Source organism: Gopherus evgoodei, chromosome 4, assembly GCF_007399415.2.
Source record: "Gopherus evgoodei ecotype Sinaloan lineage chromosome 4, rGopEvg1_v1.p, whole genome shotgun sequence".
Classification (NCBI taxonomy): Eukaryota; Metazoa; Chordata; order Testudines; family Testudinidae; genus Gopherus; species Gopherus evgoodei.
In genome coordinates this window covers 145,014,691-145,035,666 of record NC_044325.1, presented here as the reverse complement: position 1 = coordinate 145,035,666, position 20,976 = coordinate 145,014,691, and the positions used below count along the sequence as shown (strand labels likewise).

Here is a 20,976-nt window from a genome sequence, read left to right as displayed (position 1 = left end):
CAACTCCCTGTTTGCAGCGCTGGCCGTACTCCCGTTTTGTCTCGGGTGTAGAGGATCCAGCGCCGGTGATCCAGCGCTGGTAATCCAATGTAAACACTTACCAGCGCTTTTCTTGACCTCCGTGGAATAAGCAGGTATCCCAGCATACCTGAGGAAGCCTCTGGTAATCAAGCTGGTCTCCTTCCCCGGTTTGCTCTCGCGTTCCCCGAACAAGCAGGTCTCCTTCCCTGCGGTTTGCAGAGTGGTTCGGGGAACGCGAGAGCAAACCGCGGCGAAGCTGGTCTCCTTCCCTGGTTTGCTCTCGCGTTCCCCGAACAAGCAGGTCTCCTTCCCTGCGGTTTGCAGAGTGGTTCGGGGAACGCGAGAGCAAACCGCGGCGAAGCTGGTCTCCTTCCCCGGTTTGCTGTCGCGTTCCCCGAACCTCCGTGCAAGTAGGTCTCCTTCCCTGCGGTTTGCAGGGGGGTTCGGGGAACGCGAGAGCAAACCGCGGCGAAGCTGGTCTCCTTCCCCGGTTTGCTGTCGCGTTCCCCGAACCTCCGTGCAAGCAGGTCTCCTTCCCTGCGGTTTGCAGGGGGGTTCGGGGAACACGAGAGCAAACCGCGGCGAAGCTGGTCTCCTTCCCCGGTTTGCTCTCGCGTTCCCCGAACCCCCCTTGAAGCCGCCCAACAGCGCTGCAGTATGGTCACATCTAACACCACTTGCAGCGCTGGTTGCTGTAAGTGTGGCCACTCTGCAGCGCTGGCCCTATACAGCTGTACTAATACAGCTGTAACAACCAGCGCTGCAAAATTTTAGATGTAGACATACCCTAGGAGTCTCTAGTCCCTCCTGCCCTCCCCCTATACACACACACTGAGCTCTGTCTGGACCAGATCACCAGATGAATCAAATCCTTGTAGGAGAAGGGAGGGCTTCAGGAGGGAGGTGCCTTCACATGGCTGCGAGTCCAGCAGAGGAAAGCAGCATCAGGACCAGGACTCCAGACTGGTAGACTTGGGGAATCTTAAATCCTTTTCCCATGTCCCACATAAGGTGTCGAATTCCATTCCAGATGTGGTAGGCGAGGGGGAAAGCCAAAGCAAACTTAGCAGAGTAGATAAGAGCAGGCCCCAGGCTAAGCGATTTCACAAATGCCAGGTAATGGGGAACTGTTCTGGGAGAATCAAAGCAGCCAGGCCAAAGAGAGAGACTCCTGCAATCATTGCAACACCAGTGCCACCGTGGCCAATGGACATCATCATGGGCAGAGACCACTTGCAGATAGTGATATGAGGGGACATGGAATGGTTTGACCGGGTATTTTTATCCCAAAATTGAGCCATATCCTCCTTTGCTGTTGTTCCCATGGGGACCACGTGTCGCACAGAAAGGCTGGGGCCAAGCCAAGTCCACAGGCAATGCTGATCCACATGTCTGAACAAAGAAGCTGCCATCCACCAGGCAGAGCCTATTGTTCTAATGGAAGTGCTAACTCCACGGGAGAAAAGAGCAAGACATAGGTGAGGCTCCCATGCTGGCTCTGGAAGAGCTCTTTGAGGCTGGTTGGCTTCCAAAGGCACTGGAGAGCAGGAGGCAGCTTACGTTCCTTTACTGCTAGCTGGAGTTGGCTGAGACTTTGATTTGGAAAGGGAGGCCTCAGGAAGCTGAGGCTCTTGTTTGTATTTTGCTTGTCTGGAATTAACTGCAGATGGAGTGAATAACACAGCCCAAGGAGGGAGCTTTGACATGGAGAAAACCAGGGGAGTGAGACACTAAAGCGGATGGGTACTGTGTGCTTCTGGTTTTCATTTTTTCAGTGTTCTGGCTTGCCCCTCAGGGTAGCAGTAACGGAGTATTGGCTAAAGGCAGAGAGCGACCAAAGAGATGAACAGAGAGCCAGGGCATAGGACTGTTGTTGTATGTAAGATAGACACACTCAGGCTTGGTCTAGATTGAAATGTTATATTGGCATAGCTGTGATGGTCAGTAGCATGAAAAACCCAATCCCCAACTGACAATAGCTGTGTTGGCAAAACCTCAAATGTAGGCACAGCAACGTTGACAGAGAACAGGGCTTCTGCCAATGTTGCTAGCGTTCAGAGAGGTGGTGTTCTCACCCCGACAGAAAAACTCCTTCTGTCCACTGCAGCTACCCTACGGGGCTCTGTAGGCATAGCTACAGCAACATAGCGATGTTGGAATTGTTTCATTAGTGTAGACATAGCCTCACAACAACTTATTCCTCTTTGTAATTGGCTGTAGTGGTTAGAAGACTATAGGAGAACAGTCTCAAGTGGCGCTTTCCCGAAAACTTTCGTAGCAGAAAGAGTCTGAGGGGAAGAGCTCTTTGAGGCAAGTTCACGCTGTGGTTAAGGCATTGGAGTGGGACTCAAAAGCTGGGTTCCGTTCTTGGCTCTGCCACAGACTAATCTAAATACCGAGTGCCGTTCTGTGCAACCAGCTCTTTAAATGAACAGAAATAGAGAGAGAGAGAGAATGGGCTCCTTGGTTCATTCAAATGACCAGTCCTAGGAATCTGAGACTGGCAAAGTGGCAGTCCTGTGGTTTTAGTCTCCCAAAGAGTTCTCTGAAGCTGAATACAAACCACGACATGACTAATAAAATATGACACTGCAACAAAATGTCGGGCCTGCAATTCATTAGCAAATTACATTATGCAGATGTGGGCTTTTTTATGTTGGTGTGATAGGAGGGAAAACCTGGTAGGGAGAGGCACAAAACAGTCCTGCTCTCCTGACCCTTAACAGCAAATAGCAGAGTCCCACTAACTGCAAAGAGGTTGGCTGGGATGTTGCAGACTGGATCCTTCAGCTAACATTCAAGAGGAAAGGAGATTAAGAGAGGATATGATTGAAGTTTGCAAAGATGCTGAAGGGGAGACATGGTGTGGATGGAGATGATCTCTTTGAACTAATGATAAACCCCAGAATTCAAGGATTCAGACTGCAAAATAAGGACACAGCAGCTGCAGAGAGAATTCTGGTGATTCTTCCTCTCCTAGGGTGGTGAGGTTGTGGAGATGCTCTGCTGCCAATGGCAAGAACATCTAAATGTAACTGGGTCCAGAAAGAGAATAGCAAACAAGTAGCGATGAATTAGCAGGGTAGGGTCAGGTCAGTAAGAGGATGTGAAACTGCCAAGGAAGACTCGGTGTGCTGCAGGGAGGTAGTTTCGGTGATTGGGAGGGTGGAGGGAGGGATGTGGTACTGTTCCAGTCCCCCAGCATCTTGTGAAGGGATCTGATATCTGTCAGATGAGACATTAAACCGTCATCGTGAGCCCTGTGATCACTAGCAGTCCCACAACACACTTTTGAGAGTGCAGAGGTTAACCCAAGATTCCTAACCTAATTCAAGTGTGGACCATGTCCTGTCCTCCCTAAACTCCCTCTGCACTGGGGACAGGATGGCAGCTTGGCAGCTCTGTCAAAACTGACACAATCCAATGCTGCCTCTTAGCAGTTAGCAATGCCTTTGCGCAATGTGCTCCCTCCATTAGGAAGAGCTAAGAAAGCTGAGGTTGGAGTGGCGGTGTGGGACTTGATATTCATGGCTGCTCCAGCCCTATGGGTATGTTGGGAGCAGCATCCGGTAAGACCATCACCCGTAAAATAAATAAAATGAAAAGTACCACTCACTATGATGGGGTGGAGCTGTGAGGTATCAGGGAAGTGAGTGGGTAGCAATTATTTGTATGCTAACAGTTGATAATCCTTCCCCACATGTGGGAACAGATTTTTGAAAGCACCCAATGTACTGGGCTATTGTGACAGTCTGGCCCAATTATGGGTGCTAAGTTCTTTGGAAAATCTATCCATATGGTATTTTTTTCATAACAATTCTGGCTGTATTAGATTTTGGGCTAAAACTGTAGCTCTCTTTCTAAAAGCTTTAAGAACTTCTAAGGCACAGCCTTTGCTCTCATTCTTCAGGGGGAAAAATGAAAATAAACTCTAGTATCCTTTGAGCTTCAAATTTGGGGGTGGAGGGGTGGTGTGAGGAGAAGCTAGTATCTCTGAGGAGTTGACCTCAGAGTCCAGTGGCTTGCAAGTGATGTGTCCACACTTCAGGAGTTTAAATTTAAGTTCAACAGAGGTGAAGATTTAAGGCTCTGTTCCCTCCCCAGCCCCTCAAAAAAATTGCTTCGCCCTGGCCCAGCTTTAAATCTCCTAATGGCCCTGATCCAAAGCCCACTGATGTCAATGGAAAGACTCCGATGGTCTGCAGTGGATTTTTAAATCAGGCCTTTTTAGCGGAGAATCTCATGACTAGAACTGGTCAGGAGTTCTCCTGCTAAATGTTGTTTCATCTGGAATTTTTCAACAAAATGGGGTTTTGTCAAATTGTTAAAATCCCACCTTTTTGTGGGAAAAAATGGTTGGTTCTGATGAAACTTTAATTGCAGTGGTTTCTTGGGTCCAGGATATAGGCGTAGCGAGAGATGCTGTGAATAGTCAAACCAAGAATAGTCAAGGACCTGCTCCACCAGAACCTAGTGAGTGCCCAGACCTCTTGGCTGTTCTGGGATGAATCTCTGGTTTTTCATGAAACATGTTGAAAGGTCCCAGTTGAGTCCCAGTGTGGGACAGGAACATTTCTAAATGTCAAAACATTCGCAAGATGGGAAAACCATTTCCCGCCCCGCTGAACTCATGACCCTACTGCTGCTCCTCAGAGACCAGCAGTGGCTGATGGAGCTTGGAATCCAGGCAGAAAAGTGATAAGTATGTAGCACTCCCATTTATATTTTACCTTCCCTAGAATCACTACTTCACTTAATATTTAAACAGTCACATATCAAGACAGTTGTGTGGCCATCACTAACCTTGCGGCATTTGAAGTGCGATTTGAAAGGCAGACGCAATCTGTTGTTTTACCATCCCTAGGACTTGACTTTAGATACAGTTTTACTTGGCTCCTAAATCAAGCACTTAAATCAACTCCCAGTTGTGTTTTGTAACACCTCCACCATCCTCTGGATGTTTAAAAGGCTGCTGAAAAATTATTGAACTGATCTGAGTGCTGCTTTATCACCTGCCAACTGGTAGCACCACATCCTGAAATGGTCATAGCCTGCAAGCAGAATCTCTCCCATTCCTCGCCATCTGGCAAGTGGACTAGGAATTAAGATTCTCACTGCTTCTACCAGTGAGACCTTCCTAGCGCAACGTAACCAAAAGGTAACTGACCTCGAATGCACAGAAGGGAGCCATGCTAAGCTCTTCTCATTTGGAAGCTACTCCCTTAGAAATGTCACTTTCTAAAGACGTGGGAGATGGGGAGGGGATTTAGTGCAGGATTTCAGGAAAGGAGACTAAAGACTAGTGGAGAGGCAGACTTGTGTTTCATTAGCATTCCATGGTGGGTTTTCTGGCAGGAGTGATTTTCTCTGAAACCAAATAGAAGCTGGAATAACTGTAATGAGACAGAAAAATGAAACACTGTCCCTCAGACCACTTCTACCACAATGTGTAAATTTGATATCCCGTCTGGAATTCATTAGCAAACGAGTCCCCGTCACTGTGTTTTGCTTAGTGCAGGAGCTGTGAGAAGAAAGGGGTGAGATTTACCAAACTCAGTTCAGGCTGTGTGGAAACGGACTCTTTCTGTATGCAGTTTGTGCCTGAAATGCCAGAGGTGCCTAGGAAGCAGTCTGAGGGTGCCCTCTCCATGTATTCTGTTTTCACAAATTTATGCAAGTGGAAAGATCTGCCCTGAATTAGTTTAGTTAACTAGAAGTCAGAGAAAACGGAGGCCCTAGGACCTGGCTACATACCAAGGACTCATACTTTTTATCCTACAAAGCTGCTCTATGGCCCATGGTTCATATATCTGCATGTCTCTGAAATCTGGAGAACCTCTGCTGGCTAGTGCACCATGCACTGGAACTCAAGGGGTTAACTACACATTGAGCTATCCTGGACTTCAGACAGCAGGTCAGCTCAGAAATGAATAGACACTCGTTCCAGTTTTAAAATGGGTTCTGCTACCAGCCCTTAGTGATGGCTTCTGAAATGTCACCTGTGCTCTGTATGCAGTGTAGCTGTAGTTGTCATCCCAGGATGTTAGAGACACAAGGTGGGTGCAGTAATATCTTTTATTGGACCAGCTACTGTTGGGAGGAGAGAGAGAAGTTCTGTAAGAGTTGTAGGGGAAGGATTCCAAGAAAACCTTCAAAGTCAGCCAGAAGCTTATGAGAATCCCTTCCAACTCACTGAGGATGGCAGTAAAAGGGAGTGAGCTGACCTCCTGACAAGGAAAGGTGTTTTTCCTGGTGTCTAACCCCACTTAGGCTACATCTTCACTACCCGCTGTATCAGCGGGTAGCAAGCGATTGCTCGGGGATCGATACATCGTGTCTCATCTAGGTGCGATATATCGATCCCCAAACGCGCTTATATCGATTCCAGAACTCCACCAACCCGAACCGAGTTGCGGAGTCAATATGGGGAGCCGCGGACATCGATCCCGCGCCGTGAGGATGGTGAGTAATTCGATCTTAGATACTTCGGCCATGTCTACATCTAAAATTTTGCAGCGCTGGTTGTTACAGCTGTATTAGTACAGCTGTATAGGGCCAGCGCTGCAGAGTGGCCACACTTACAGCAACCAGCGCTGCAAGTGGTGTTAGATGTGACCACACTGCAGCGCTGTTGGGGGGCTTCAAGGGGGGTTCCGGGAACGCGAGAGCAAACCGGGAAAGGAGACCAGCTTCGCCGCGGTTTGCTCTCGCGTTCCCGGAGCCACCCAGCAAACCGCAGGGAAGGAGACCTGCTTGCTCGGGGTTCCGGGAACGAGAGAGCAAACCGGGAAAGGAGACCAGCTTCGCCGCGGTTTGCTCTCGCGTTCCCGGAGCCACCCAGCAAACCGCAGGGAAGGAGACCTGCTTGCTCGGGGTTCCGGGAACGAGAGAGCAAACCGGGAAAGGAGATCAGCTTCGCCGCGGTTTGCTCTCGCGTTCCCAGAGCCACCCAGCAAACCGCAGGGAAGGAGACCTGCTTGCTCGGGGTTCCGGGAACGAGAGAGCAAACCGGGAAAGGAGACCAGCTTGATTACCAGAGGCTTCCTCCTTCCACGGAGGTCAAGAAAAGCGCTGGTAAGTGTCTACATTGGATTACCAGCGCTGGATCACCAGCGCTGGATCCTCTACACCCGAGACAAAACGGGAGTACGGCCAGCGCTGCAAACAGGGAGTTGCAGCGCTGGTGGTGCCCTGAAGATGTGTACACCTTCAAAGTTGCAGCGCTGTAACTCCCTCACCAGCGCTGCAACTTTCTGATGTAGACAAGCCCTTCGACATCAGCTACGTTATTCACGTAGCTGAAGTTGCGTATCTGAGATCGATTTTCCCCCATAGTGTAGACCAGCCCTGAGATTTCATCTGCTGTCCTGCACCAAGTGCTCTGAAGAGGCACTTGGTATGTCCGCAACTGGTGCCAGTCAAATGTCAAGCAGTTTGACTTAAATGGAGCAGAAGTTTGTCCAAACAGTATCCAACTCTCTTCAGCTCTGCAAATTCCCACACACGGACAGGTTTTCATGTGAGATTTCTGCTACCTTTCTGCTTCCAGTCAGGCTAGAAATACTCTCAAACAGTTGTTTCTTACAGTGTTTTGGCAAATCCAGGCAGGATGCAGAAGTGCAGAGGCAGCTGTGAAAATGGAAGAAGAGGGAGGTGTAGCAGAAAAAAAAATCAAGTGATTTCCCCCTCCACAGACAAACAGACACACACACACACGCTTTCTCTCTCTCTCTCTAAAAAAAAGGCAAAACAAAACAAAAAAAACCCAAATAAACAGTTTTGAGTTTGGACCAAAGTTCTGAGTCAGCTCATACCTTGTTTTTGCTATTCTCCTACTAACCCATTCCCCAGCACAGATTGGTGTTTCCAGTCTAACCATAGATCTTTGTCTGTGATATCTTTGGAAAGTCTCTGGATCCTGGAGCAAACCTTCCTTTTCCCACCAGCCCTACCAGCTGTTGTATCCCCTGATCTGCAATGAGAGGGCATGGGAGTGGTGCATGCAGGGTTCTTGTATTTTCTTCTGAAACATCTGGTACTGGACTAGATGGACCATGGTTCTAATCCAGTTCGGCAATTTTTATATTCCCATGTACATGGCAGTCGAGTGCCAGTGGTGCTGTCTGCATCAGCGTGCAGGGGATGCTAGGGAAGAGAGAACAGGGAACTCATGGATTCACTAGCTGAATAGGTTGATGCTCCTCTGAGACATATTTGACTCTTTTAAAGCACTGTTGTCTTGGGAGGGGAATTATGACACAGCAGCAAATTGTTACATATCAGACGCACGAGTTCTTATTGATGTTTTGCCATCAAACCAGGAGGCTCTGGTTGCAATCAATACTTTGTCTGCAGTGCCTTCCTGTGTGAAAAATTCAACTTGGGATAGGTGGGAGAGGTGGAATTGGCTTAATTTCTGCAATGCAAACAAGCCTCCGTGCTTGCTCTCCTCAGGGGCTTCTCTTTAACTGGAGCTTTCAGGTTGAGAAATTACCATTGTATTTTTGTATAAACAAATATCCCAGCCTTTAACAGAAGAGAGACTCTAGCTGCTCGCTGCTGGTGTGTTTATAGAACTACCATGTGATGAACAGAAGGAGGGTGATGCTGAGAATGTTAATCTTAAACCCAAACATGGATCTTGCCAGGCAGAACCTGTTTTCACCCATTCATGCTATTAACCTTTTGGCCTGTCTACCAGAGAGAGTCCACTGTCAGAATAGGTAGAATAAGAGTGAGAGGTTTGAAAACAGATCTGTTTAGGTCTCACATCCCAGAGCATGTAAATGAATATTCCTCAGAAGTTAGCTCAGGGTATGTAAGAGCAAAGTTGGAGCTGTTAACATGGACTTCAACTTCATAGAATATCAGGGTTGGAAGAGACCTCAGGAGGTCATCTAGTCCAACCCCCTGCTCAGAACAGGACCAATCCCCAGACAAACTTTTGCCCCAGATCCCTAAATGGCCCCCTCAAGGATTGAACTCACAACCCTGGGTTTAGGAGGCCAATGCTCAAACCACTGAGCTATCCCTCCCCCCTCCTTCTAGAAACTTCCTTTCTACAGAAAGTGGATTAGCTATTTTGTGGTCTTCTAAGCTTGGGGATCTGGTCTCAAAATGGATATTAACCCTGATAAGGAGAGATGAGAATAACATTTTATTCCCAATCAAAAAACTTCAATACAAAGAGAGTGAAGGTTGACAGTCTGTTTAAACGGCCCAGCTAATGCCTCCAAAAAATATTTCCTTTTCAAAAGCTCTGCTTCAGGGAAGCCCCAGACATTAAAGAAGTTCGAGATGGGGAGATGAAGGATACAGCCAGCTCACCATTGTTATATAACCCTTCAACCCTCACTTGTGCCCCCAGCTGATCCACGCTGCCCAGCCCAACATTAATCTGGCACCCTTTAAGTTTTGCAAGAATGAATATGATGGACAAAGTAACAAATCATGAAAAGGCTATAAAGGCTCATCTTTGGTCCAAGGGATTCACTTCTCTTAACCCAACATTTTCACACTTGGCTGCCTAAAGTTAGGCTCCTAAATCCATATCTCAGCCTCTGAATTGAATTGATCTGAGAAGTCTGAGCACCTGCAGCTCCCATTGCTTTCTGTGGGAGTTACAGATGCTCGGCACTTCTCAGAATCAAGACACTTTTCTTGGGAGGTCTAAATATAGATTTAAGAGTTGAAATGTAGGCAGTGAGGTGTGAAAACACTGGCCCAAGTAATCTGATGATTTGCAGTTTAGGATACAGATGGAGCCAGGGCCGTGTCAAAATTAGCAACCAATATTGCTCTAGAAATTATTCTGCCAGCTCTCCTGCTAACCCTACAGGGATCTGATGAGTATCCCTTCTCCTGAGGAAACAAGTGGGGCAGCAGATCCAGGGCTGTTGGGCCTTTTACAATCATGAAACCATTTAGTGCCGGTTAGAAAAACAAGCCTACAAGGACAGTGGGGAGGGGATTGTCTCAGTGTTAAATTACTGAACCACACACACTGTATTTGCCTAACCAGCTAGACCTGAATTGCTGTTCAAACAGTGGTTTTCTGCCGCATGTTGGCAATCAGGGAGCTAATTACACTGGATTAGGGTTTTTCTCTTAATTACATGAAACATTTAGCGGGGCTGATGTTCATGAGGCTGCAGGGGGATTAAGGCGGAAGCCTTGTGTTTATCTACAGGTCAATTATGGCAGTGAAAGCAGTAATGTGGTGTAGCTTTGTCCCTCCCACCCATGGACCCTTGCTGGAATGTGTGCAGTGATGTTGATTCTGGGCCATGGGCAGGGGGAAGGATTAGCGCAGCTGCCTGGATGTTTGCATGCAGGCACTTTAGAGCACGGGGAAAGAGGAGCCAACTCTCTTCTAAGGAGGCTTTTCACACACCTGGTATAGAACTCTTCCCTCTCGTCTCACAGCATGTGTTGTCTTCCGTACCTGGAGAAACTATGGGTAAAAATGTATCCCATGTTAGCCTAACTGTTCCCATTGTCCTCGCCAATAACATTCCCACTGACTTCAGTGGGAGCAGAGTTAAACTAACGCTGAGCGCCAGGGAAAATCTCACTCTGCATCTTTACATAGTGAGACGTTGTGTTCCCTGCTTTTCGGGTGGGTACTAGGAGTGAATAGAGCACTGGGCTGAGACACAGGAGACCTGGGTTCTATTCCTGGCTCTGCCACTGGCCTGCTGGGTGACCTTGAGTAAGTCACGCCCCTTCCCCATTCCTCAGTTTCCCCATCTGTTAAATGGAGGTCATGATGAAAAGTTGTTAGGTGGTATTATTAGTAGGTTATAATGCCTCTTAGGCCATGGCTACACTGGCACTTTACAGCACTGCAACTTTCTCGCTCCGGGGTCTGAAAAAAACACCCCCGAGTGCTGCAAGATACAGCGCTGTAAAGTGTCAGTATAAAAAGTGCCGCAGCGCTGGGAGCGCAGCTCCCAGCGCTGCAAGCTAAACCCCATGAGGATGTGGAGTACCTGCAGCGCTGGGAGAGCTCTCTCCCAGCTCTGGCGCTGCGACTGCACTCACACTTCAAAACGCTGCCATGGCAGCGCTCCCGCGGCAGCGCTTTGAAGTTTCGAGTGTAGCCATACCCTTAGTCTTGCATGACATCCTCCTCCTAACTTTTCTAGCCGCTCTCGAGCCTGGAGAAGCCTAACACACCTACTGCACTTCAGTTTATTGCTTGTCTGTGAATTTTTTCATACATTCATCATCAGGTAACTGGGAAGCATATTGTTGATTCTTCTACTGTTTGTGTCCCTATAGTCATGTTAGATGCTGAGAAACTACAGTGGTGGTGGTGGTAGGGATCTAAGTGCTTAGACTGACAGAGAGGTAAGTGTGTTGTTCTCACTTCAGGGCTGACCCAAAGCTGCTGAAATCAAGGGGGGGTGTTCTATAGATTTTAGTCATTTTAGGATTGGTGCCTTTTTTTTCCCCAGGAATCACCCAGGGAAGGCTTGCACAGAAAAAAGCATCCCATGTTACACCCTCAAAAGTCTCTATATCCGGGCTCATTCCGATTTCTGGCTGAGCCCACATTTGGACTGGCAGCTTTTGTGGCATTTGTTTCCTTTCCATCAGCTGCTCCCAAGCTCTTGAAAGAAGATGCTAGGGCTTCAACTCTAAGGATTCTGGGGTGTGGCTGAGAGCCAAAACACTATCTGCCTGAATGACTGTGTGTGGCCATGGGCAAGTCAGGTAACCTCTTTGCGGTTTAGTTTAAAATGGAATGAGACAAAGCTCTGAACATCCCCAGTGCTCCCTAGTGCTAAAACTGGAGTTTGTCAATATCTGGATCCAGGATTTTGCTCCAGAACCATCAAGAACTCAGAGGCACTAGAAGGCCAAGTTACTAGAAGGTTGTGGTGCTGGTTGAGTGCTAAAAGTGATTCCTGGATAGTGATTATGGTGTCATCCAAAGTGAAGCTTAGTCACCCTGGGTCATTGCCCTGGAGGTTACGAACAGAGTAGCGATCATGTTTAATCTTATTAGTTTTCCTGAACTTGAACCTGAATTCTGTCCTGGGCATCTGCGACCTGGCCACCGGAGCAGAAGAGAGCCAGTCCACTAGCCTCGTTTTTTGCACCCCCTCCCTGCCCTGATTCTCATCCATTTCATATAGACCCAATTCTGTTTTGCCTCAGTCAACTGACTCCCCTGTGGGCAGGAATGGAAGGCTACAGCCACTGTGTAAACTCAGCTCCATGATCCATCAAGGGGACTCTAGTCCGGAATCGTGGTCACGCTGTGTGTTGCATGCACAGACTATCCAGTGTTATTTGATCTGCCTTACTCGGTGATGAGCACTAAAGCTGGGAAAGGATTTAATACTGTACCTGGGGGGCTCATAGAGGCAGGAGCAAGCTTTAACCCCCTACAGCAGATTAAGATGCAGATACTGGAGAGAGAGAGAGAGAGAGAGAGAGAGAGAGAGAGAGAGAGAGAGAGAGACTGGACACAGCTATGATCTCCCCCAATTCTGAGTTTCAAGAGAAGCTCACTGGGGCAGGGACTCTTTCTCTGTGTTTGCCCAGAACCAAGCATACTGGGAGCATGAACTTGACTGGGGCTGCCAGTCACTGACAGCTGAGGGATTCAGTTGCTGTAACTGCACTTAAGAACACAGGATATGAACTGGTCCAATCAATGGGAGCTGAATCTCTCTTCATACTTCAGAGCTTTCCTACCAGGAAGCTTTAACTCTTCCAGGATTGGGTCTGAAATAAACAAACTTCCTGTGAGGACCGTTAAAGCTCAAGTGCTCATTGTGTGTGTCAGTTCTGAATTCTGCCTGTCCTGGTTAACTCAGACTTGGTCTGGATCCCAGATATCTGCTTATGAGCAGGAGCAACTTTGGTACGTCATGTATCCCCTGTTGGGTTATTAAATAAAGATGAGCTGAGCTCCAGTACAGGTCTGTGCACAGGGGATGGGCAGAGACAGCAGGGAGCTTGGTTACTTGACTGCTGACACATACTGTCAGAGCTCTGTGCTGCTGGCTTGCACCACTCCTGCCCTGGACTCTCTGGAGACCAGTGTGGCTGTGATTGCATCTTGTCCTTCAAGGACATCACTTAACAAAACTTCAGTAAAACTCAAGATCAGTAGAAGCAGCTTTGCCACCCACAGACTCTCTGGGGTTTCTGACTTTTGCTTTCTGTGGATCCACTTCATCCAGAGAGAGAGAGAGCCTGTCATGAACACACACAACTCTGTTAGCTTCCTGGTTACTTGCAGCTGTCAGTGGATTTAGCCTGTGTGACAGCAGCCATCTTGGCCAACACACGGGATTGAAGTGGCAACCTCCAAAAGCTGGAGGCATAAGGTTCTACAGCGTGAGCTGAACAGCCTGTCTCTGTAACAAACTAACATCGTGTGGCCCAGCAAAGGTTAGAACTATTGATTCTCCCACCACAGCTCGGTGTTCCTCTCTCGTATGCAGGGCAGGCCTGCTACATCACCCGATCTGTATTGCCAACTACTGGCATTCAGAAACCACGAGTCACCCCTCAGTATATGATAAGCCAACGTCATTAGAGAGAGAGAGAGGGTTTTATTATTTGCCTTTAGAATTTTGAACCTTAGGGGTCACATTTTCAAGCTGTTCTTTGGACCTATGAGAGTTAGAAACTTCTTTTGTATTTTTCAAAAGAAGAGATTCTCTCTTAATAGCATGACTCCTGGAGCTTGGACTTGAAGAAAAAGATCCAAATATTGTGACCACTAGAATTAACAGCACTGCCTGATCCATCATTATGCCCTGGGGCCTCATGCAACAGTGTACCCTGCAGCGTATTCTCCAGGATGTGGTCCAATGTCCTTTAAATGTCTGCATTTTAGAAGCTCCATTTCAAGAAGCAGGGGAAGTGTATTCCCCCAGGAACTTTTTCTGACTCCTGGCTGAGCAGCTGGGAGTGCTGGCATGTGAGAAACAGAGGGACTTTGCTAATCATGTGACAGTCCAGGACAGTCATTTGGCTCTTCCTCTGGGAGGGATTGCCAGCTGCTACTGGCTCCAACGTAACCTGACATTAAATAGCCTTGTGAGTGGCTTTTTATTCCATGTTACACGGTCACCCAAGACCAGCAGACCATCCACTCAGCTGTGAAATTTATTGCCATAAGACTGTATTTAGGGAGAGAGATCTTGACACCGAATATCAGAAGATTGTTCAGCTAGCTGGGCACAGGTGAAGTGTGAATGGATAACAGGGATAGGGCTCTATTTGGGGATTTTCCAGTGAAGAGCCACAAATGGGATGTGACAACCTGTTTTAAGCATGACACTTGGTCTCCTTACATATCATAGCCATGAATAATACCAACTCTTTGCTCCCCTATTGCACCTTCCATCCAGGAATCAAAAAGCACTTTATAAAGGTTAAGCACTACAGCCCCTCTTTCCCCTATAAAGCAGGTTGAAAGTGTTAATCTCTGATTGATCTTGGGTAAGTAATTTCCTCATGCCTCAGTTTTTCCATATGTAAAACAGGGATAATGATTCCAATAATCCTTTGTAAAGTGCTTTCAGATCTAGTGATGAAAAGTGTTATGTCAGAGCTGGGTATTACGTTTTTTGAGGTGACTCTGGAACAAATCCCTTATTGGCAGTTCAGCGTGTATTGCAGAATCTGGGCAAGTAAGTGCCCTGCACCTCTGAATTCCCCCAGCAAGATCACATTGTGGCATGTTAACAAGCAGAGCAAGGATTGAGGGGGGCGGGGTAGGCCTTGGCTATCAGTCCTGCGTGCAAATGCTGACATAGCAAAAATGACTATCTCGTTGTACATACCCTTCATCGAAAGAAACAGGGGCGGGGGGGAGGGCAGGTAGTTAGTTGAGGTGCACAGAAAAAGGCTTTATGTTGAGTCTCCAAAGCAAAGTTTAGGAAGCATCAATCTTAATTGCTTGTGATCTCAGTCCCGTTCCCAGTAAATGGGTTTCTATATGGCAAAAGCCAGCACTAGAGTTAGTGCCTGAATCCCTTGTCAGCAGTCTCAGCAGAGAGGCCAAGGATTGAATGGGTCCTGGTGTCTGACTGACTGGCTTCCCTCTCTCACCCTAGAAGAGACCCCTTCCGGTGAGGACTGAGTCACATTGTCATGGTAGTGAAAGGTGAGGCTGGCCCTCCCCTGAACACACACAGCGCTGCAGGACTGGCAGCCAGAGTTCTTGCGTGCACTTTTTTTTTTTCTTTTAAACAAAGCGTTTGAAAAGCTTGAACTGTATAGCTCTGTCCTGCCCCTGGCATCCCTGGCTGCGAGTCCCATGGAAATCATCTCCTTTCCATGATGCATTGCAATAGCACCAGCTACGAAGGCATCTGATCTGACCCCCGCTCCCTTGCCAACTCTTCCTGTGCCTGCAGTTCCTCCGGGCAGCTGGCAGAACCTAATCACTGTTATCTGTTGGGGAATGTGTGTGTCTGCGGGTGCATGTTCATTGTATCTGCCTCTTCTGGTGCCTGTCTGTCAGCTATGATTATTTCATTCAGTTACTCTGAACAAGTTTACTTGGAATGCACCTGAACGGTAACCCTTGTACCTAGGCTCAGCACATGTGTGTGCTGCCTGGCTTCCAGAAACAAACCAAACCAAAAAAGAAATCCACCTGCACGACCCAAAACATTTTCATCTTTAATTGCAAGTTGTGGGCATCAAGCAGAACGAGGCGTGATGGCTCCTGTTTGTCCTTGGAGAGTTCATGAGTTCCGAGTGGATGCCTGCCAACTCCCAGCAGCCTTGAGGCGAAGGCAAAGGGGAGAAGGGGGGTGTGGGGTGGAAATAAGGAAACAAGCCAGCATGTGACCCAGGAGTTCGGCATGTCTGGGGCGAGAGGGTTGCATGGAGAGCTGTCCATTCTCACCAGGATTTTGCTAGGCAAATGTCAGGGCTTACATTGCACACGAGCAGCCTTTGTTTGTGTGTCACTGACAGGACACAGGGTGTTTAAAAGAAATAGCTTATGCTGTGGCAGCTACGTCCTCCTCTTAGCATAGCTGTATTTTCATTTACACTTCAACTCCAAGTGGAAGGAGTCAGGTAAGGGCATCACTAAGCACGAGCAGCAGAGATGGGTCAAGGAAAGAGCAACGGAGGCGAGGAGAGAGAATTACAGAAAGGGCAGCGTGTTGTGCCTGATGCTATAGGAACACCTATCCGATTCCCTTCTCTCTGAGACCAGTTCTTAGTCTGTTTGATGGTTTCCCTTGCTCAGTGCCAAAATGTAAAGCCTGCATGCAGCCAAGTGCTGTTTGCTTAATGATTCCTATTCCCCAGAGAAGCACAGGGCCATCTCTCTAAAAATAATAATAGAAGGCAGAGGGGGAAAAGGCGCTTAATGTTTAACAAAAGAAAAAGGAAGTCAATGCACCTTCAGGGTCTCCATTAAGGAACAGATTTGGGGCAGGTTGGTTCTTAATGCTCAGCAGACATGTCCTGAGCTGTTGCCTCTCTCAGCGAGTAATATACTGGATGCTCTCAAGTGGTTGCATGTTCAGTGGGGTAACTTATAAGGGACTTCGATACTGGTGAAAGATGTCAGATTGACGGCCCTAGAACCCAAGTCCTATACCTGCAGAAATTGTGCCAGGCAGGGAGCAGCCGGGTAATGTTCCTTCCTCACAATGAGTGCTCCAAAGGGACTTTGGAGGGGAGGAGAGGGTTGTTATAGGAATTGAGGAGCCATGGCCACCTCTCCCCCTGACTTAGGGGCCTGATCTAAAGTCTGTTGAAAGACTTGCATTGACTTTGAACAGCTTAGGGCCTGATAAACCCAGCAGTTCTATGAGGACTTCTCTGGACAGGAGAAAGGGGAATTTGGATTGGCCTTTCTGCTAAGATTGTCAGCAAAATGGGGACATGGCATGCAGCTGGTCAGATCTCTGCAGTGCTTCATACTAACCCTTTGTTGCCCTGTGTAAGGCTACGTCTATACTACCCGCCGTATCAGTGGGTTAAAATCAATTGCTCAGGGATCGATATATCGCGTCTCATCTAGATGCGATATATTGATCCCCGAGCGTGCTTATATCGATTCTGGAACTCCACCAACCCCAACGGAGTTGCGGAATTGACAGGGGGAGCCGCGGACATCGATCCCGCTCGGTGAGGACGGGTGAGTAATCCGATCTTAGATATTTGACTTCAGCTACGTTATTCACGTAGCTGAAGTTGTGTATCTAAGATCGATTTCCCCCCGTAGTGTAGACCAGCCCTAAGTGCCAGACATGGGGAAAGAGGTGGCAGCAAAAAGCGTTTGTGTGGAGGGCTGGTGGAAAACTTCTGACTCTTGAAATTTCTTTGAAAATTTTCATTGATACTCTCACAATTAAAAAAACAAAGGAGGGTGGAGAACAATTTCCCCTCCATTGTTTGGCCTACTCTGCCTCTGTCCAAGATGATTCACCTCATGGGGTCATATCAAGGGCTGGTTAAAAATGTCTAAATTTTGAGTTTAATGGAATTTTTCATGGAAAATTCAGTTTTCTGTTTAGAAAACCAAAAAAGTTAAAGGAAATCTTGTTGAAAAGTTTCAGTTTTCTGAGGCAGCTTTAGTTATGACCCTTCCATTTCATCACATGTTAAGAGCAGATTGTTTATGAACGTTTTAGGTTTTGAGATTTCTTTATCAACCCAGTCCAGCCCAAATTTGGGTCCTAGTGCTTTACAGAGACCCAGAAGAAGTGGCGTCCACATATTATTCATGCAGGAAACATACAAAACATTGGGGACATGAAAAGTGCCTTGAGGGAAAAGAGCTATCTCCATACTCTCAGTGATTAACTATTGGAACAAACAAACAAGGGAATGGATGGATTCTCCACCTCTTGATGTCTCCAAATCAAGATGGTTTGCCTGACTGAAAGGTGCGTTAGCCAAACAGATTAGTGAGCTCAACATAACTGAGTCAAATCCTATGGCCTGTGTTATGCAGGAGGTCAGACTAGATGATCTAAAACTTCCTTCTGCTCTTAAAAATCTACGACTCAGTTCCCCAGTTCTTTATTTCTAAAGTAAATCCTTTTTAACAACAGATTTGTGTGGAACGTAGATAACCTGGAGTCTGTAATGAGTGAAATCCTTCAACATGCGGAGGGTCGTCTGTGGAGAGATGAGTCTGGAGGAAAAAAAGATGTATCCATAGAACTGGCATTCCTTCCACAAGAAGCTGGTGATAAGCAAGAACTTTGTAAGAATCGTGTGCTTTGCCCGTTGAGGCCACCTCCAGTGCTCAGACTCCAAAGCCAGATGATTTAAAGTAGAACACAATACAACCCTTACCTAACCAACCCATCTGTCCAAATTTGATTCTAATGAATCCATCCCCGGAAGAATAGTACTTAATTAATTAGGAGCTCATTTGCATGAGATGACACATTATTAAGTTCCTCTCCTGCGAGTAGGGATGTGACAAGGTGCGAGCTGACAGCTTTTCAAATAAAAAATCTTTTAAAGGAACGATCTTCCGAACTGTCGGCTTTGTTCTCAACAAGCCTCTCATGCAGTAATAAATTAAAGGTGCTGGGGCTGTTGATTAGTCTCTGTGTGGTGCCTCCTTACATCCCTCCCTGTTTTATCTTGTAAGATCTTCCCTCCAGAAGAAGGTAGGGGGGAGATGGGAAGAAGAGGATGGAAATGAGGGAAGACATAAGGGAGAGAGGTATGCCTAAGCTGCACTATTCTATTTCAAGGTTTTCTGCTGGCACCTGTTGCCATGGTGTTTGAGTTGATGTCTGAACCCAGTAAAGGGCTTCGTCCAAATCCTACTGAGATCAGTGATGAAACTTCCAAACTTGGGCGCATGAGTCTCCTGCAGAAAGGCCATGCAATCTTTAATGGCCCCCAGATAGTCAGCATCTTGATTTAATGACCATCAGAAAGGCTGCACCTCCAGCTGCACGACACGCTCTAGCATCACCCTGGGCCATGGCGATGTTCAGTCAGGACATGGGCGGGGGGGAGCAGTACCTAACCAATGAACGGCACCACCTGCATACTCGTCCCTGAATACTGACCCAACCTGGTGTTTGGGATACTAGCCTGGGATGTAGGCTAGTATCCCAACCACCAGGTTGGGTCAGTGTTCTTTGCTCTGCCACAGACTTCCACTGTGACCTTGGGACAGTCTACCAACATGTTGCTGGGTGTGTGTGAGGTGTTTACATTTTTTTTCTCACTAGCATAGTTATGCCTGTAAAAGCCTTAGAGTAGATGCAATTCTATTGGTATAAGATGCTTAATACTAGTAAAGCTTATTTCACATAGCCAAACCAGAAAAAACTCCGTGGGCATAAGCACTTGTATACTAGTATAACTGGGTCTACGCTTTTCAGAGTAGCAGCCGTGTTAGTCTGTATCCGCAAAAAGAACAGGAGTACTTGTAGCACCTTAGAGACTAACAAATTTATTTGATCATAAGCTTTTGTGGGCTACAGCCCACTTCATCAGATGCATGTAGTGGAAAATACAGTAGGAAGATATATATGCACAGAGAACATGAAACAATGGGTGTTACCATACACACTCTAACAAGAGTGATCAGTTAAGGTGAGCTATTACCAGCAGGAGAAAAAAAAACTTTTTGTAGTAGTAATCAAAATGGTCCATTAGCAGCAGTTGACAAGAAGCTGTGGGAAACAGGGAGAGTGGCTGCTCTAATTATGCTGGCACAGTGAAAACAGCAAAACTTTTAAGTGCAGACGAGGTTTTAGGGTATGTCTATACTGGAAACTTCAAAGCGCTGCCGCGGGAATTGGCTCCTAGTGCTCGGAGCCTGTCCACATCAGCGCTTTAAAGTGCTCAGACTTGCTGCACTCAGGGGGATGATTTTTCACACCTCTGAGCCAGCAAGTTAATGCGCTATAAAATGTAAGCGTAGATAAGCCCTTAGTCTCTCTGGGTATGTCTACACTACAGGATTATTCCGATTTTACATAAACAAGTTTTGTAAAACAGATTGTATAAAGTCGAGTGCACGCGGCCAGACAAAACACAATAATTCGATGGTGTACGTCCATGTACTGAATCTAGCGTTGATTTCTGGAGCGTTGCACTCTGGGTAGCTATCCCATAGTTCCCGCAGTCTCCCCCTCCCATTGGAATTCTGGGTTGAGATCCCAATGCATGATGGTGCAAAAACAGTGTCGCGGGTGATTTTGGGTAAATGTTGTCACTCATTCCTTCCTCCGTGAAAGCAACGGCAGACAATCATTTTGCACCCTTTTTCCCTGGATTGCCCTGGCAGACGCGATAGCATGGCAACCATGGAGCCCGATTTGCCTTTTTTCACTGTCACCGTGTGTGTACTGGATGCCGCTGACAGAGGTAGTACTGTAGCGCTACTCAGCAGCATTCATTTGCCTTTGCAAGGTAGCAGAGACGGTTACCAGTCGTTCTCTACCATCTGCTGTGCCATTATAAATTGGCAATGAGAGGACGGTTATCAGTCGTTCTGTACCGTCTGCTGCTGTCATGGGTGCTCCTGGCTGACCTTCGCTGAGGTCGGCAGGGGGCGCAATGACAAAAATGGGAATGACCCCCCGGGTCATTCCTTCCTTTATATTGTATCTAAAAATAGTCAGTCCTGCCTAGAATATGGGGCAAGTGTACTAGAGAACCAGTGTACCAGAGAACCAGAGAGCGCAGCCGCTCCATGTCAGATCCCACAGAAATGATGACCTGCATGCCATTCTAGGGGGTGCCCCTGCAACAACCCCACCCATCGCTTCCCTGCTCCCCTAACCCTTCTGGGCTACCATTGCAGGGTCCCCCCATTTGTGTGATGAAGTAATAAAGAATGCAGGAATAAGAAACACAGACTTGTTAGTGAGAGAAAATGAGGGGGAGGCAGCCTCCAGCTGCTATGATAGTCCAGGCAGGACATTAAACGGTGAGGGGGAGAGGAGCACAGCATCCTGCTGCTATGATAGTCCA

At 47.3% G+C, this 20,976-nt stretch overlaps 1 protein-coding gene and 1 pseudogene across 1 annotated transcript in view; one reads left to right on the top strand and one right to left on the bottom strand.

Annotated features, from left to right (window-relative positions):
• PLXNA2 (plexin A2) overlaps positions 1–20,976 on the top strand; it is a 334,324-nt gene that overhangs the window by 122,666 nt on the left and 190,682 nt on the right.
• LOC115650963 lies at positions 816–1,433 on the bottom strand (annotated as a pseudogene).